Here is a 20,474-nt window from a genome sequence, read left to right on the forward strand (position 1 = left end):
TTCTTCAGAGCCAATGCACAACAACCAAAACTATTTGTTGGGATGATGCTCATCCTCATTTTTGCTGAAGCTCTTGCCCTATACGGTCTCATTGTTGGCATCATTCTTTCTTCTCGTGCTGGTCAATCCAGAGCAGATTAGAAGGTATTCATTCTTTCTGATTTAACACTTCATTTATGTGGACAGTGCAGGATCTTGACAAGGTTGAATTCTGAAAAGGTATCAAGTTTGTTTTTGTAGATGATTCAATGGTTGATATTGGTGAGATTCCAATTCTATTGGAATGGAATCACGAATTCCAATTCTGTTGGAATGCAAAACGGGAGCCCAATTCTGTTGGAATCACAGAATTTGATGCTTGAAGAACAGACCACAAAATTGAAACGGACCACATTATTCTTTTAGAATGTATTAGTCGTTGTTAGATTTGATGTAATTCTTAACAATTGTTACCCGTATTCTATAAGAAATAATGTATTTTTTGTTTTTATTCTTCAATTGACTGTTCAAGAATTTGTTATTCTACAAGAAGTTTTTAAATTCATGATCAAGAAACAGGTTCAAGAATATTTTTATTATTTATGGTTCAAGAATATTTTTATTTTTTTGAATATACTCATAAACATATTCTGTCAGAATGTCCGAATTAAAAGAATTATAATTCGTAAAATCGGATTTTTAAAATTAATAAAATCTATGATCCCTTAAAAAATGTAATTTTCTTTTATTAAATTTATATTAATTGACTAAATTACCCTTGTAATTAATTAAGATGATATTTTTCAATTATATTTAATTCAATAATATATATATTAATCATTTTCTTAAAATAAGTAAATTTGATTGGCCCACATTTATGCATACAATAACACAATAATTACTTTGAATAGAATAACTTAAGCCTATATATATATATATATATATATATATATATATATATATATATATATATATATATATATATATATATATATATATATATATATATATATATATATATACAAAAACCCTATTTTTCTCATGCCGCCTAAATCAATTTCACTCGCTTCATTAGACGCCACGTCACGCACTTACTGAAACGACGCCATCAAGATTAACATCGATTCTTATTGACCCATGTTCCGTTTGTCGTATCCTCTTTATATCCCAGAATTCTATAGTCAGACGCTCGTTCCCTCCTGCCGATGTATCGTCCATCCTTCTCCATTTATCCGTTCGACAACTCGTTCTCCATTTACCACAAATCCAGGGCGCCATGTGTAAGGTTCAAATAAGCACCGTCGACATTCAATTATGGAAATCCCTAACTTCAAATCATGTTTATTAGTTTATCTATTCAAATCGTCTATGTTTAAGATGGTGCTTCTTGAACCTTCTAAGATGGCGTTTCACCTCCATCCAAAAACTGTATGAGCGGTCCGTCTTCGTTCTCCCGCTTATCATGTACGTTTTCTAAATATGTCTTAGTATTTTCACTGTTTATTGATTATTGGGTTAGATGATCAATCAATTTGGGAGTTAGGTTTTGGATTCAATTCAAATGTTATTTCTTATTATATGTTTTCTGATGAAGGTTCATGACTTCATTCTGATTTTCTTTTTAATTTGCTACTATGGTCCAAATCTCTCTTTATTCTTGGTTTTGAAGATTAATCGGTTGTGGAATTATGTTTTAGATTTTAGCCAAAAGTTCTTTCTTACTATATATTATGTGGTTAACGCAATTGTCTTTCTTCATATATTTTTATATTTTTCGGTTTTGGCTTTGGTTTCTGGGTTTTGAAGGTTAATAAAGCTAGGAAGTTGGGTAGGGATATAACCTTTAATGATCTCATCTTTTCCACTTCTAATGAATGTTCATCTTTGTTTTTTCTGTTTATTCTTTGTTTTTGCTTTAATTAAGTCTATTTCTTTCTCTGGTTATTGGATTTTGAAGGATACTTCAGTTCAGTTTCACTCTTAGTTTCTGGATTTATGCCGAATATTCATTGCTTTTATGTTTATTTAATTTTGACAGTATGTCTGGTTTTCCAGGTTTCCAAATTAAACCAATTTGAATTTGGTTTCATTTTTTTTTCTGCAATGTGTATAGGTTTCAATTTATTTTTTGTTTTTGTTTTTTTTTTCTTTTTAAATCATTGAAAATTTCAAGTGGTGGAGGTTCTAATTTCAACAACATATAAAACAGTTCTATTTTGAGAACCAACGGAAACACCCAAAGTACCCTTATGTCCATGCTACTCTTGAGAAAAATACCAACATTACCCATCACAGGTCATTATTCTTTTTCTTATGGTGCAAAAGCACATTATATGTTGGTTACAGATGAAGGCAAGTTTCTATATTCAACATTGATATCTATGACGACATTTCAATCTATTTTTGCTAAAATATAGTTTTTTGAAATTATGTACATCAGTTATGTATGTTGCCTTGTAGTTGCAGGGAAGTCATCAAGGAGCCTGACACCTTTTTCTAAGATAATATTTTCGTTTGAGTCTTCAATGTTGGTCACACAATAACCACAAGTTGGCTTACAGCTTATCAGGTCATTTATTTAACTTCTTACCTCTAATAATATTTTTGTTATAAAAACGCTCCAAGTTTTCTATTTTGTTATAGTTCTAAAATAACTGATGACCTCTTTCAAAAACCATCCTTATCTCATTGCTCTATTTCTATTTTGCTTAATGAAGTTAAGAGTGAAGTTAGGGAAATGGGGCTTCTCCTATTAATTCATGGCCTTTTTCACAATCTGCCCTTATTTACTTTTTAATTCTTTTTCTGCATCAGAGTCAAGTGGGGGCACGTGGAGTGGTTGAAGCATTACACTTATGAAATACTTGTCGAGCTTGAAAAAAAAAAGGTATAAAGTGTCTATATTTAAACTTAAATCTTCCATTGATCTGATATATTATAACGTTCTTATATAGGGTTGACCAAATTGGTTCCGGATTCTCCCTTGTAGACCGAGCCTACAAAGTTGGTGCTTGAGAAATACTATTGCCTATGGAGAACAAAGACTCATGGCCTTTACCTTTCCAACTACTTGGTGAATGGATAGGGACACCATAGATGTAATGAACTACCAAACAAGCCTCTATTCAAGCAACTCATTTCTGGGTAACATATGCTGATTACTCTGTCTTTAATTTTTAATTGTTTGTATGGATAGGTTTTTGGAAGTACGATGACTTAGATAGAAACTTCTTTAAGTACAAAGATGTAATAAAAATAAATGAAAGTATTACTAAAATACAATGTACTTGCACTTTTTCGGTATTAGCAAAATATATTTTGATGACTGATTAAAAAATTCCCAAATCACCCTCCATGGACCGTGCTTAGCACGGACCTTAAAATTTTCTAGTATATATATATATATATATATATATATATATATATATATATATATATATATATATATATATTACTTATTATGCAAATTTGGTCAAAGGACTGAATTTTAAGAGGTACAAACCATAACGCAATATGTACAACCATTAAAAGCATTTGCAGGATGTATCCGGTCAGCTATTGAAAAAGTCAAAGAACCTTATCCAGTCAACAAAAACCCCTTATCTTCACATTCCCTCATTTTTAGCTGAAATTGAACAGTTTGGCAATCAGTGACTGACTCATTCAAAATGGTAGACTCATTCAAAGTTATTATTAACTTGATATACAAATGCTATAAAACCCAACGTCACCATCATCAATTCACATTATAGCTTTGCTTGCAGGGTATAGTCTTGCTCTTTGTGAAAATCTTAGACCCGCACACCACCACACAACCCCATCATCGGTTGTTACATCTTTTTCTGATTTATATGTTATTTGGATTTCAGGACTCCGGCGAAGTCTGCACCACCATTACTGCCATCAACACCTTTTGTTCCAGTCTCGAAGATCCAGGTGCGATTTCACATAAGCTTTGGACATCTTCTTTCTTTCTCTTTTCTTCATCCGTTCCCCTCACCACCTCACACCACCCTGTTCTCCCTTTAAAAATCCTCGACATCACCCGAAGCAGTTAAGCTTTTAACCTAGTACGTGAAGTTTTTGTTTGTTGTTGTAGTTATTCAGTTTTGAAGAACAAGGCAAAGCACTCCATGTTTTCGATAGAATGCCCCAGATAAGATGTACCTTCATTTTTTTTTTTTTTTTTTTTTTTTTTTTTTGGTTTTTTATGTTTGGAAGAAGGTAGTTATCAGTTAGTCTTTATTTTGTTGTTCTTTTTGGTTTCTAACAATTTTTGGTTTACAAAAACTTATGTTGAGGTCATGCCCACTGAAATGACATCACTAGAAGTTAAACATATGATAACTCTCATTTTTCGTTGTTTTCATAGGTTGTTATTGACCATTTTTGTTTTTAGATAGTTTGACATTTCAAAGACTTCTTCTGCATAGCCGGATTGGATTGAACTTCTTTTTTGTGGAATTTATTGTAGGACTTTAAATATTTGTTTTTTGATGATTTTTAATAGGAGAAAATCAAATCTTGGGTCTTTATTTTGTTATTCTGGAATATACAAGGTAATTTTGCTTAATATTTAAGCAACATCACACCAGCCGAGCAAAACTATAACAACATAAGATTTAGCATCAACGACCAACAAAGAAGAGGGACAACTTGGAACACACACAAAAATCTTGGAATAGAACCAAAAACACATCTGAAGAACAGTAGGGGAAAAAAACTCCAAAGGGGCAAATACTATGCAACAACAAGGTGAAGGAGTACCATCACGCCAAGAGCCCACAATACTAAGCATCAAACTTCAGAAAGGAACCATAGGGGAAAAAACGTCCAACTCCCCAAAAAGAGATACATACCAGATAAAAATAAGCAGCAATTAACAACATCCACCACATTGGCAAAAGTGTTCAGCATACGGTAAACAAAGAAAAGCCGTAAACACATGATACGCGGTATAACATCCCTATTCCAAATCAAATACATTACTTACCTCAACTTCTGCATTATGTTTTGTATTTTGTGCATATACATATAATCTATTTGTGAAATTTCCTTTTGTTTTACATAGGCAGAAGAATCTAACAATATTTGTGGTAAAGAGTATAGACCCCTTGGTGTCTCCATATTAGCTTTGTTTTCATTGAATTTGACAATACTCATCTCTACATTTGTTGTATTTAGCTTAGTGGTTAATTTGATGTTTGTTCATGTTATTCATTTTATGTTCCTATTATTGTTTTACTGTTCTAAAATAAAGCATAGGAAAAGAAGTATTTTTAAAAATATTGTCAAAAGTCTTTGCTTATTGTTGTTCCATGTTTCCGAAAGGCCGAAACAATAAAACGGAGGATGCTCTGCTAAATTAAAGGAATACCAATAAAGAAAACATATGCTAACCTATCAACATAGACAATGACCAACAAAGTAATAGAAAATAAGAAAATACATACATAAGATACGTATTTAATGGAGTTAAGGAGGTGGAATCAGTTATGCAAGTAAATAATTTGATTAAAAACGCAAAATTTGTAGCAAATCGAAAATACTAAAACCTGGATAATATAGTTACAGTTTTAAATAACTTTTTAGAAGGGACAAACCTTATCGGTTATGATATTTTTATGTTTTTAATAACTTTATTATTTATAATAATTAATGTTGAACCACCTCGATCCTTCGTAAGTTACATTTAATAAATGTTTATAAACAGAACAGTTTGAAATAGCTCATGTAAAGCACTAAATTGTTACATAATTGTAAATATTTTTTTAGACGCCAAACACACACACATTTTGTTATATTTATAAATTACATATTTCGATTACAGACTTGAACCCACGAACCTGTTCTTCAGGACATTTTTCGGCAACACCTTAAGGTTAGTACATTAATATAACTCATCTTTCATTTGTTATCCAGGATCCAAAATATGATGTTAATTGCAAAGACACGACACAATCAGTTATCAAATTAACAAGGACATACTACGCTAATTTTGGTAAAAACTTGTATTAGTTGTAAAAGCATGCCAATTGTAAATTGCTTCGATTCCAGAGAATATCAATTGATTCAAAATTTCCAACAATTTAAATTTTCAACTTTTTAAATTTATAAAATTTCAAATTTTCAAATATTACACTAAAATATTAAAATTTCAAAATTTTAAATTTTCTAAATTTCAAATATTTAATTTCTTAGGATGGATAAATTTTTTGAAAGTTTCCTAATAAATTATTTATGTTCTAATAAAAACAATAAAAAAACTATCCTATTTATTAATTTTGTTAGGATACAAGTAATATTTAATTCTTAAAAAATAAATTCTAATAACCTGTTTTGGCGTCGATTATTCGCTTGACCGATTATGGGTCTCCACCGACATGCCGATTTATCATTACCCATGTGTTTGGGACTATGTTAAAAATAACAAAGTTTTCATTTGGATGATTGACCCTAACTTAAGTATAAATACAATAAATTAAATATCATTTTTAAATATTTTATTTATAATTTACATAACTACTATTATATTACATATCTAAATGGGACAAAATGTCGGCAATCGTCTCATAGTGTTTTAGGCCATTATTTGTGAACATGAATTTGGTTGAACGTGTATTCTCTTTGAATCATTTTCGTGTTGATGAAGTCTAACAAACAATTCAACAAAAGTGAAGTCTATACATAACATTTGGTATTTAAAGAAGTGTTACACGGTTATTAATGCACAATTAATCACATGTTCATTTACATTTGTAAAGAATCACAACTTTTCATTTTTAATTCTTATTGATTTCGTTTCTGCTACCATAACTCTTATTGATAATTGTTTAGATGTAGTAACTATTTGTACAAGAAAACTAATCATCTATAGAAACTAACTTTTGAAAGAAATTATTTACATCCGTCGCTTAACGAGGGTATATATATATATATATATATATATATATATATATATATATATATATATATATATATATATATATAATATGTTTGTTTTGTAGTCTGTAGTAAGAAAGCATGACCAAATGTCAATGGGTAAGGACTAAGGACTGCGCAACAATTAGACTACTCACTACAAGCCATTTTATTTGTTCCCTCCCCTTAAAGAACATGGGGCCGATTATGTTGTCCTCCTTTTGTTCTCATTACCTGCGTACTAACGGGATTTTGATCTATGGGTACCGAATATGTTAATTTGTTTTTTCAATCGAAATAATTATCATGTCAAAAAAAATCCATTATTCACTAAAATGTTCAGTTTAAACATAATGTGGTTGTGAATGCAAATAATAATAATAATAATAATAATAATAATAATAATAATAATAATTATGCTCAATATTAGACGTGAAAAAGAAGATATGCAATCGAGTCAGGTTAAATATGTAATTTTTATTTTATGTTATAATAATAAGTTTTGTTTTATATCGTATGAAATCAATTATTTTAATTTAAATAATCAGTCCAAAAGAAACATAAGCAATTTAAACAAAAAAATATATGTATTATTATTATGATTTCAAGTTGTAATAATCAATAATTAGTCAAAAAGAATGGCGGAGGCATGAATTTTGATATGAGATGCAAACATTATTAAGATTCAAAACAGTAAATGCAAAGAGTTTTTTAATATATAAAGTCGTAAATCGGAAAAAATATAATTTAAGCAAAAGTTACAATTAAATCCGCCTAGGCTTCATGTCTTGAAATCGATCAATGTTATCGTCATTAAGAACTTGTATAAATACATCCTTTTGAATTAAAAGTGACTAAAAAGATGGAAGGGAACCACAACTTGATCGTTTAAAACTTGATCATCTATGTTATTCCACAAATTATTCTCTCTACACTTGCTATAGCAATCGGAATATATATATTGTATCTAGTTATCCAATCTCAGATATTAAAAACATAGTACAATCCCTTTAGTTGTAGTACAATAACATGAAAAATGTTTACAAATAATTTGTTTTTTATATATAAAACAATTTTTTAGGGATGTCGTATTACTCCCAACGTCCCATGTAGCTCCGTTTGGGGAAAAAAATACACATAAAAAAAACTTCATGGTGTGAAACTCAAATTACCTTTTGCTATAAATCGTCTTGTTTTGTGATACTTTATACCCTTCAAAACGACTTTTCTTAAATAAAGATTTCAAGGAATGTCTAGTTACAAATTAATCCAATTATCCAAACATAAAAATTTTATACTAGTTATGAGACGTAAATTTATGTCGATTTGTTTTTAAATTTTAAAATTAAAATGTTTTTACAAATATATATATATATATATATATATATATATATATATATATATATATATATATATATAATTTTTATGCACAAATAATTATAAAAACATGGAAGGGAACCACAACTAACGCCATTACCACATATATTTTATTTTGTTCATATATATATATATATATATATATATATATATATATATATATATATATATATATATATAATTTTTATGCACAAATAATTATAAAAAGATGGAAGGGAACCACAACTAACGCCATTACCACATATATTTTATTTTGTTCATAGATAATTGAAAAAAAAAAAAAAAAAAAAAAAAAAAAAAAAAAAAAAAAAAAGATGGATGGGTACAACCACAACTAATGCCATCAACACGTCAACTTTTCATACCAAAGTAAACTGGTTTGTTTTGTTAGGTGGGCATGAACTCCCAAAAGAAGTCTCTTTGTTATGAGACCAAAGTCAACAAGAATGAGTGCCCCAAATAAAGAATTAATAACATACAAGATGATTCTTTACAATTACTTTTTTTTCTCCAGAAAATAGAAATTCCACCAGGGGTATAAATGAGTTGAGACAACTCATGAGAAACCACAGACCGACTCGAAAAAAATATTCAATATCGACTCCGTTTAAGTTGAGCTCGAGCTACCCAAGTACATTATCGAGTCGAACTTGAGTACTGGAATACTAGACTCGTGAAACTCACGAGCTTAATCGAGCATTGCTGTATTTACATTTTTACCCTTTGTTTTATTTGTATTTACATATTATAGACCAAAGTTGAGTCAAATTCACGAACTTAATCGCATATCTTATTGTAATTAATGTAATTTTTTTTTCTAATCGCTAATCAAGTCAAGCCGGGATGAATTCAAAAGTCTCGGTTACTTTATCGAGCTCGAAATCGAACATGAAATTAAGGCTCGAGTCGAACTCGAGCTCGAGTTTTTTAGTCGAGACGAGTTTCGAGTTTGACAGTCCCCTGATCTTGACCCATGTGCATTATGTACATCAATATATTTTTAACGATTTTTCTGGAAGATATATATTCCGAAAATAATTGTATAAAATATATAAGATCGTTAAGGTGACTAGTGATGGTGACTTAAGAACTAAGTAATCTAAAATGAAATTGCTCAAGTTTAGATTTTATATGCTTCAACCTTCAAATAAACTGGCATAAAAAGAAAGCTACACAAAATATATATATAACGAGATTACGAGACATGCATTCCATCGTTAAATGACAATTTTATAATCTAAACTCCAACAAAAATAAAGTCAAAATATGAAACTTTTGCTCGATTCAGTTATAAAAAATACTATTATACAAGCAAAAGGAAACTTTCACTTATGTATAGAATCGTCCCGAGATTTAATTTCCGCTAAGATCGTCTTTTCTTTAAAAAAAATAATAATAAAAAAAATAAAAAAATTGAATGATTGTCCTGAGGAGTAAAGGGCATGGAACATATAGCACATGAAATCCTTCAAATGCATACAATTAGTGTGTTAAAGAAAAAGACCTTGAGCACATAGCACATGAAATCCATCAAACATGATACAAACTTATATAGCATTGGAAGAAAGCATATAGCTATTAAAGATTGAATCACATGTTTCTTAAAGACTACTTCATCCAAACATGTTTTCTTGATTGTAAAATGTGAAAAAAATGTCTAGTTTTATATTAAACAACTTATACTTCACATATTCTTAGCGGTATTGGCTCAAATCTTGTATAAGATAACTACACACATAAAAAGTAATCTTAATATATATATTAAATATTGTGTTACATAAAAAGTAATGTCAACATATATATATATATATATATATATATATATATATATATATATATATATATATATATATATTAAATATTGTGTTACCAATTTATGTAAAAAAAATCGCACTCACTATTAGAAAACTTAGTATCATCAAGGCATAAAGTCCATCGCGAAAAATATGACAATCAAGTACGGATTATTGAAGCATCCGTGATGGAGATGCTTACAAAAATTTAGCAACGATTAGCTACGTTTCAAAAAGAGCTACTTTCCGGTCTCTAATCTATCACCATATGTTCGCATTGGGGACACTTTTATTGATAGTTGCGAAGGATTTCCTCAAGTGGCTAAATACAACATTTTGCTAGCCTGTCACAAACCTTCTTGTGTGCCCATAATATGTAGTTGTCGATAACTTTCAAGTTTTTTTGTTATATTATTAATAGGGTACTTTATCAACAAAATTTCATTCCCACCCACTCATTCTCATTCTCCCGATCGAAGTTGTTTCCTACCCTAAAAGTCTCTCTCGATCATAACTATGGTAGCCGCAACATCCTTAGCGCCCATAATTGGTCGGTGGCAGACCTTAGTGGAGCCCGAGGGGTCCCGGGTCACTGCTCCGATTCCGTCACTTAGTGTAAAAAAAAATTATGTTTTTTCTATTAGGTGCACCGACTTAAAATACGAGTGCCACTACTAATTTAGATTTTTTTGGAAATTTTTTTTAGTGTCACCCCTACTAAAACGCCCTGCGTCCGCCACTGTAATTGGTTACTAACCAACGTTGTCTCCTGCGATTAGCCATTGTGTGTCGCTCCTCTGCCTCCGACCACTATCCACTCTCTCGATTGCAATTTTATATCTCAAACTTCAAGTTTCAACTACCACAACAAATACTACTCAAATTCAAACACACGTTTACGACAAGGTTCATCGTATGTCCAAGAAATTATACTTTTATCCCTTCTTTGTTCATCATATCCCCAAGAAATTATATTAAACATTCTCATTTCTAAAACTTGGCATAAAGTTTCTCTTCTCAAATGTTATCTATGCTCTTCTTCATGAATAGACAAGGATGTCATCGGCATACACTATGACAAATTTATCAAGATATCACTTACAAACTTTACTCATAAGGCTAAGAAGCCATGAGCACATTGATTATGTCAACGGGCATCACCAAAAACTCAAAGTGCATGTTTATTGTATTGAACATCATTTTTTCAATGTATCCACTTCTCACTTTCAGTTGATGATATGCGGATCTAAGGTCAAATTTTGAAAAAAATGTTTGTTCCATGTAATTGATCAAAAAGATCATCGATCATGGGTAGTGGATACCGATTCTCGATAGTCACTTTGTTGAGGTCGTTGTAATCGATACACATTCTCCTCAATATATCCCGTTTCTTCACAAATAGAATCGGATCTCCCCAAGGAAATGTTCTCAGTCTCATAAATCCTTGTCCAATATCTCTTGTAACTGAGTCATTATTTTATTTAATTTTGGGAGTGCTAGTCGATACAATGTCTTTGCAAGTGGTGTGGTTCCTAACATTAAATCGATGTGACATTCTATTTGGCGATCCAATAGTAATCTAGGTAAATCAATGAGAAACACCTTGAGAAAATTTCCCAAATTCAATTTCCTCTTCATTCTTCTTTTCTTTGACTCTATCAACAACATATGACAAATAATCTTCACATCCTTTTTAAAACACTTTCTCACCTTCATTATGTTAATGATACTGGTGGCAACCCTTTGCTTATCTCAATACATGAGAATCGGTACACCACTGGGGGATTTTATTACCACTAGCTTCTTCTTGCAAATGATTTCAACTTTATATTGTGATAACATGTCCATTTTTAAGTATAAAACCAAACCCTCTAAGATTCTTAAGAATAAGATTGGCTAGGTAATTGACTCCACCAAACTCTATTGTGATATCAAAATATTCATTACTAGCTACAACTATTTTACCAAACTTATCGATAAATGAAAAATGAAGCAAGGGTTTACTAGATTCCACATTGTTTCAAAAAAAATGTTGGTGATCATCTAATGTTTGTTCAAATTTATTCATATGACATCATTTTTTTAATTTCTAAAGATACTAAAGAATTTAAAGAATTAATGAAGAGTAAGTTTGAAATAAGCATGATGGGAAAAATCAATTTCTTACTTGGTCTAAATATCAAGCAAAGCGGGGAAGGCATATTCATCAATAAGGAATCTTATACGAAAAGTTTGCTTACAAAAGTCGGTGTGGAAAATTATTCTGATGTTAAAATACCAATGGCTTTCTGAACAAGATTGAGTTTATCTCTAGATAAGCCTATATTGTATCTGAAGACATATCGAAGCATGACCAAACCTTTATTGTATTCAATTGCAAGTCATCCTCATTTCATGTTTTCGATGTGTTATTGTGCTAGGTTTCATACGAATCCACACATGCCTCATTTGACAATAGTGAAGAACGTATTTCGATATCTACACATGACTCCATCTGTTGGTCTTTGGTATCTTGCAAATACTTGATTTTTCATTCAAACTTATTCAGATACAGGCCTTGGTGGTTGTCAGTTGGTTTAGAAAAAGTACTTCTGGTGATTGTCAATTCTTACATGGAAAACGTTACAATTGGCAATCAAAGAAACAAAAAAGTGTTTCTAATTCTTCATTAAGTTCTTGCCTCAACACACACACACATATACATACATGTTGGGGATTATTAGCATTAAGTACACATCAAAAGGTAGCGGAAACAATCAAGAGATTTACCTAAGTGCACATGCATCCTAGAATATAGGTTTTACCAGTTATAGCAAGATAATTTAAAAATCAATAAAATAAAGAACTACAAACCTCTTTTATTGCTTGTTTGGTATCTCGTAGGTGCAAGTTTGTTTCTATGGATGAAGGATCTAATGTAGCACCCATCTAATGGAATCATAACCACAACACTAAAAGCAAAAGGATACCCTAAACAAGGGTTTATACAAAATTCACTAACCTTATGAGAGGGGCTAGAACTTTGTTAATGGAGAAAGGGAGGAGAGGATGGATGAAATTTATGAAGGGAATCGACAACTCTAGGGTTTACCCATAGCAGTCTATTTATAGGTTGTAGTGTTAGATTAGATGTCTAAGCCCATAACTATTATTGGTATGTACTTGACCCGAGAGTAGCATGGTCCATTTGGGTTGCATATCATCAGGACAATTTGTTAGGATGGACTTTTGAGAGAAGCTTATTTATGGTTTATTAATATATTATAAGTTATAATATATTAATATGAAATCATATGTTTTAATTAGTATCGATCAAGAATTAATTTGGGATTAATTTAGTGATCAAAAGAGACTAATTAAATCTATGGGGACTAATTATGATAATTAGTTATATTTATATGTGTTGGGCTTATGATCCATGTTGGACCAAGTTTATGTATGGATACATAAAAAGTTGGGCCACATGAACCATGGATCATAAAACCCATGGGTATGGATTATGGGTTATACCCATGACCCTTGGAATCCTACATATAAATAGGTTACTCCATAGCCAAAATCACCACTTCTTTTCTTAGAGAAATATGGAGGTGTTTTGGTGCATGGAATTCTCTCTCAAGAGCCACCTTTGTCCTAGGTGTGTTGTGATTCCATTTGAGGCATTTCATACTATTGGTGCTAAGCTCTTAAGGCCAAATACATCAAGACTTCAAGCCACATAAAAGGTATGTTTCCCTAACTAGTATATTATATGGTTTATGTCAAATGCATGCTAGTTATAGGTTTAATGCCTTGGAAACCATTTGCATGTATAATAGAGAAAACATAGATCCAAGGTATTTAGGGTTGTATGTGCACCATAGGATGTTGTAGTATACTAAAACCCAACAGTGGTATCAGAGCCATGGGTTGTTTTCTATTATATTTGATGCAAATGTATTTTTTTTCAAGTTGAAGGAAAAAAAAAAGAAAAAAAAAGATGAAGTTTGTCAAATTTTATGATAATTACTTGATTTTATGAAAAACTAATTATTTATAAAATTTGAGTCACTTTACTACAAGAGTTGAATTAGGTCAATTTATTAAAAGATAGAATGATATGATTATTTTATTTGTTTTAAAAGTTTGATCTAAATGGTTTTAAGGAGTTACAAATTTTGTCATAAAATTTTGGAACTCAAAAGTTTTTTTTAAAGTTATGATCTTAAGAGTTTTGAAACTTCCATAAGTTATGGATGTGAAATGTCTCATTTATTAACTCTTTAGGTTATGAATTCCAAGAGTCTTCAAATGATAATTGTCAAAGTTTCAAGAATTGTATTAGTTTATATGATTATCTAATTTCTTGAAAATTGTTGATGTGAATTATCTTTACTTATGAGTTTAATCTAGATCATAGAAAAATTATTTGATTATTGTGTTAATTGGAATATTTGATCTTAATGGTTTTTATGAACTCCATAACTTGTCCTCAAGTTATGGAAAGTGAAGAGTTTTTCTTTTTAAAGTGTCATTAAGTCTCATAGGTTATGAAAATAGAAGAGTCACTATTTTTAATGTCACCATTAAATGATTTAATGTCTTCCATAACTTGTCCTCAAGTTATGGAACTTGAATTTTTTTTTCATTAAACCTTAATTAAACTCATAAGTTATGAAAAACCAAGAGTTTTGAAAGGTTTCAAAACTTGTCCTCAAGTTTTGGAATTTGTAAAGTTACCTCATGTATACTTTAATTCCAAACTAGACCTTAGAATTTTAAAAGTTTAAAATTCAACCCTTATACTATTATTATAATTTTAATTATATAGATATGTATAAGATAAAGTCGTCTTACCATTAGTAGGCCTCATTCACGAAACCGGTCTATAAGGGGGGTATAAGGTTACTGCCTATAAAATGGCAGTTTAATGGGTGTCCACTCTCACTCACCGCTTCCTTGACCGGTGGAGGGTCGTTAGCCGAACAGGTAGGACAAGGACTATAATTCTCCCTTCATTATAAGTATAATGATAAATACTAAGTAACTAAACACTTATAAATTCTCAATCTTAGTTACTTAGGAAAATGTGAATAAGGTGCTAATCCATGAAATTACACTTTGCACTTTGTTTAAGCTGTTAGTGGAGCGTGTGTGGTTAACCGGCACACTAACCTGGACTTAACAAGGTAGGCAAAGGGTAACTTGATGTTTATCATAGTATCGTTGGAGCGTGTGTGGTTAACCGGCACATCGATTGAGGGGTAAATATTAAGGGTACCAAGTATATTTGCATGGTTACTTCACACCTTGTTTTGTGATCCTCGGCATCCCAGTCACAAAACCTGAAGGGCACACTCGAGATTGAAACATGCCATTGAAAAGTTCAATGAATCTCAAAAGAATCTAGGAGTTTCAAAACCAATTAAAACCTAATAATACATTTCGTTTATCTTAGTGGAAATTGGTGAATCGTCATTCACCTACCTTCAAATATTTTATAGCTTGGATTATGGCATCCCTCTTCCAAGTTATAAAATAGTTTGTTGGGTCATAGCCTTAATATATCATATTGGGTGTTATATTAAGGACTTAAATCAACTTTACGTGAATTTCTCCCATTGTTGATGTCTGGTTTAGACAACAATGATCTTCCCAAACCAAGCTTTCCTAATGAATATGACTTTCCGAGTTTGGCTCATGGAAGTCATACTTCTCTTCCTCCACCTCCTCCAATTATTCTCCCTAACCCACAAGTTCAAGGTCACTCAAGCCCTCATGGCAAGCAAGGTATATGTGTGATCACATCTTAGAGATGAAGTCACATATTGACAAGCCGGGAGAGTTGGGTGTCAAAGTCTTGAGAAAGTTGGATGTTCAATCACTTTCTAAGTCACATAGTGAGTTCCTTTGGGACTACTATGAAACAGACTATGACATGAACCTTAATGATCATATCTATTTGCTTGGTGCTGCTGAATCAGCAATGATTTGGAACGATAGTAAAGCAAATTTGATTTGAAGATCAACTTCCCAAAAACTTTATGGACAGTGACAATGGTGACACTGGAAATCCAGAAAAAACATTCTCTTCCCAATGGAAAGGGATTGGCCATAGTCAACCCGGTTGACCAAATGGTAAAGAGAAAGGCTAAGTCTGAGATAGTCCCATTACCAAAGGGTCCATATGTTTATTTTGCCAAAGGAAGGGGCGTTGATTGCAAAGCTGCCAAATTTACCTAAGGATGTTAAAGTCAATAAGTTTGACTCTACATCAGGTAGAGCCCATTATCTAACTCTGTTAAGTTCTATTCTGAGACCCTCATTACATGATGTGACTGGGTCACATGTTGATGTTTTAAGAATCAAAGAATAAAGAGAAATATTAAAGGAAATATATGCTGATTCTGATCGCGAAGGTAGATTTCGATCGCAGCAGAATTTTGAGCAGTTGCTTAAGAAGTTATGATATATTTCTAAGGAATAGATAACAACAATTTTCAATGTGGATTGTAAGGATAAGTTTTTCCGCAAAGTTTTAAAATAAAAGAAAATTGTTTAATTTTATTTATTTGAAGTATCCTTACAATGGCATTTGTGGAAAATTGTTGCTTATATGATTCCACTTACAACAATATTGGAAAATAGATTTGATTCTTTCATTTGTGGTAGTGTCTAAATTTACCAAATCAGGAAAGTTCCTCATCACCCAAGTTTCAATTGGACCGAAACTTGGAATCATGCAAGTTGAATAGTATGATGAATGAGAACTTTCAAGCATTGGAAAATCAAGACTAATTACTTGTTCACATGGATGTGTGAGTCAAGTGAAGGACTAAAGGGATCCAGTACACATTCTTGTGCACTGGTCATGTCCACCACAAAGCTCGTTAAGACTATTTGATTTACTAAAGTTTAGTAAATATGGTTATACTAACAAGTTTAAGTATAATTCTGAAACATTGGAAAAGTCTCAATGTATGGCAGAACGAATGGGAAGAATCAAATTAGGCAGAAAGATAAAAGTTTCTCAAATATGAAAAGATGGGAGAGTACTTTAGTATCATGTTTGTGATCATCTTAATGATTTAGAAATCATATTACAATTAGTCCTCTAAAGTTCATCTTAGTGCATTCTTATGACTAAGAAGAGGAGTCATGAATTGTTGAAATGGTTAGATCAGGAAGATGAGTCATACTTCGTTCCAAAACAATTCTTAGAGTCATACTCGAAGATTGTAACTTGAGTGACATATCTTAAAGAAAGGTTTAAAACACTTGTCAAATGTAAGAGTAAAAGTGTGCTACTCTTGTACATTTGAAATTGGTAAGTTGTGATGTTTTGGATAAAACAAAGACCAACTAAGGCCAATTGTGTGAAGTGTTTGTCTTGATAAAGAATCCGCACTATCTGTTGAATATTTGGCAAGATAGTCTTATATGTCAAGAGGATAGTGGGAGTCTTAAAGATCCTAAAAAGAATTTCAAGAACTAATCAAGAATAAAACCTGAGGTTCTTCACTAGCACACGACTTGAGGTTTATAACCTATCGTGTTGACATATTCTGTGCCCATTCCAGTTAAAGTTGGCTTTGCATAGGAGTTCTGAAAGTTCTCAATTGGTTGCATAACAACTTGGAAGCAATGGCTGGCCCTGTACTGCCAGGTGGCAAGAAGTTAAGATTGCATAAGTTCAGTCCATATGAGTTTGGATTTGTCATTATCCTTGTCTTGTGACTATGGTTTTGACGATTCACATGGATAAGAACACATACACCATAAAATCTAAGGGTTATAAGGTTTCTCTCCGATTCATGAAAATGATGGTGAGGAAACACTTCCACCAAGTAGATTTGAAGCAGATGGGAAAAGGTCTAAACAATTGAGACTATGATTACGACATCCCTTTTCATAGTTCTGAAATTGTTTAGACACACATGCATGCTATCTAAGGAAAGGTGTATGATTTTGATAAAGTTTTATCAAAGCATCTCGTATCAGAAATCTGAACTTTGCTAAGAAAGTCAATAAAGTATTGATTTCTAGAAGTCCAGCTGATTTCTGAGTACATGTCAAAGCTAGTGGGAGCATAAGTGTTATGCTAATAATCATCATGTTAGTGGGAGCATGATAATTATTGTTAGTGTTGCAAGTTAGCAATGTTAATTATAGAAAACAAAAGTTTCAATTCGTGAGGCTGCATGGATTGAAAAGGTTGTTTTGCTATAATTAAGGGAGAGGATATACTTCATTTCAGTTCTAAAGGCTTAGATTGAGACCTTAATCATATTTAGTCAAGAATATATATATGAATTTCATGTTGGATTGGTTCAACTTAAGGAAATTCTATATATTGCGTTCTCAAAATTCGATTATGATTACGGCATCCCTCTTCATAGTCAAATTTTGAAAAACATGGCAAATAAAAATATTGTAGCAAAAGACTGGTCTAGAATCATGTCTTTATGTGAGACATCATGAATCGTGTACCATTTGCTTTGGGTACAGGATCGATTGCATGTGCTATAATATTTGTCATTTCTAAATTTTTCCAAATGCCCAGAGGCATTAAGAAGGGAAAAGGTCTAGAATTGGATATGACTAAAATGATTAAGCAATTGTCGAGGACAATCTGAGGTTTACCAAAGATTGGTTGCTCAGGGACAGTTGGAAGTATAGTGCTAATTTTGGAAGGACCATATTGACATATTCTGACAAACATAGAGTGCATACTTGGTGTATGGCAAAGCTATTGTTTAAGAAAAACATAGTGTACATGCTTGGAGCATGGGACAACTAATGTTTTTAATTTAAGTATAAAGTTGATAAAACCGAAACAATGAATAATGAGTAATCAGTATGGTGATAAATAAAAGTGTTTATTTATATTCATAGGGTTTGATACCATATTTGATTCATTTATTCTTGTGTTTCACTTTGCATGTTTTGACTTCTAGAATAACTAAGTCGCTCTTCCTGAATGATTAAGTTATTCAAACCATCTACAGTCGGTCATATGTTGGAAGTAGATATGAATCAAGACTGTCATGGGTTGGTTTGTAGAGGTCCAAGTTGGTGGACAAAGTGGTGCTACAACACTCATGAGTGCTCATAAGTTCTGAGTATTGGATTCAACCCGCGCTCATTTGAATCACTTCATGGATTTTATCACGAGTGATCATGAGACGATAATATCTTATATTCTTCAAACCTAGAGATATGAGTTGTTACTATGAGTTGGTTGTACATTGATTGCACGAAAACGCATTTGGTAACTCGATGTTATAAAACGTGCCTTTGTGTATGATTCAACAAGTAGTAGAACAAGCCATATGAGTCGAAGTTTATCCATTCCTTTTACCATCGGGATAAAAGCGATATCTGTGGGCCCCTCGATGATTTAGCGATGACACATGTGAGTGCTTGGCCAAGCCAGGACTGATTTGATTTGTTCAATCAGTCAGTCATCATAAATCGAAAATCGGGAAACAACAAATGGACAGAGAGAATGATTATAATCCATGTCTCAGTCCATATGATATTTAGAATGGAGGAATATATGATCCCTTATCTAATGGACGTGTCATTGATTTGTTCAGAGTTCGACAGCGGCTTTAAGAGCTATGATTGCTAGTCGGGTTATGAAGTCGTACTTGCAATAATATTTTTAGACTTATCCAAGTGGGAGACTGTTGGATTAGATGTCTAAGCCCATAACTATTATTGGTATGTACTTGACCCGAGAGTAGCATGGTCCATTTGGGTTGCATATCATTAGGACAATTTGTTAGGATGGACTTTTGAGAGAAGGTTATTTATGGTTTATTAATATATTATAAGTTATAATATATTAATATGAAATCATATGTTTTAATTAGTATCGATCAAGAATTAATTTGGAATTAATTTAGTGATCAAAAGAGACTAATTAAATCTATGGTGACTAATTATGATAATTAGTTATATTTATATGTGTTGGGCTTATGATCCATGTTGGACCAAGTTTATGTATGGATACATAAAGAGTTGGGCCACATGAACCATGGATCATAAAACCCATGGGTATGGATTATGGGTTATACCCATGACCCTTGGAATCCTACATATAAATAGGTTACTCCATAGCCAAAATCACCACTTCTTTTCTTAGAGAAATATGGAGGTGTTTTGGTGCATGGAATTCTCTCTCAAGAGCCACATTTGTCCTAGGTGTGTTGTGATTCCATTTGAGGCATTTCATACTATTGGTGTTAAGCTCTTAAGGCCAAATACATCAAGACTTCAAGCCACATAAAAGATATGTTTCCCTAACTAGTATATTATATGGTTTATGTCAAATGCATGTTAGTTATAGGTTTAATGCCTTGGAAACCATTTGCATGTATAATAGAGAAAACATAGATCCAAGGTATTTAGGGTTGTATG

General features: G+C 31.8%; 1 long non-coding RNA gene across 2 annotated transcripts; it reads left to right on the forward strand.

The window, feature by feature from the left end:
* The first annotated feature begins 1,197 nt into the window (after positions 1-1,197).
* LOC145129107 (uncharacterized) lies at positions 1,198-5,265 on the forward strand. 2 transcript variants are annotated; one of them, XR_013717295.1, is made up of 5 exons: positions 1,198-2,548; positions 2,794-2,866; positions 2,934-3,123; positions 3,849-4,142; positions 4,490-5,265. It is a non-coding gene; the product is annotated as an uncharacterized LOC145129107 (long non-coding RNA). The 2 variants fall into 2 exon arrangements; XR_013717294.1 differs by lacking the exons at positions 1,198-2,548; positions 2,794-2,866; positions 2,934-3,123 and adding an exon at positions 3,616-3,744.
* The last annotated feature ends 15,209 nt before the right edge of the window (positions 5,266-20,474 follow it).

The sequence above is a fragment of the Lactuca virosa genome, chromosome 8 (genome assembly GCF_052849685.1).
Source record: "Lactuca virosa cultivar CGN04683 chromosome 8, Lactuca_virosa_CGN04683_v6, whole genome shotgun sequence".
In the NCBI taxonomy this organism is placed as follows: Eukaryota; Viridiplantae; Streptophyta; class Magnoliopsida; order Asterales; family Asteraceae; genus Lactuca; species Lactuca virosa.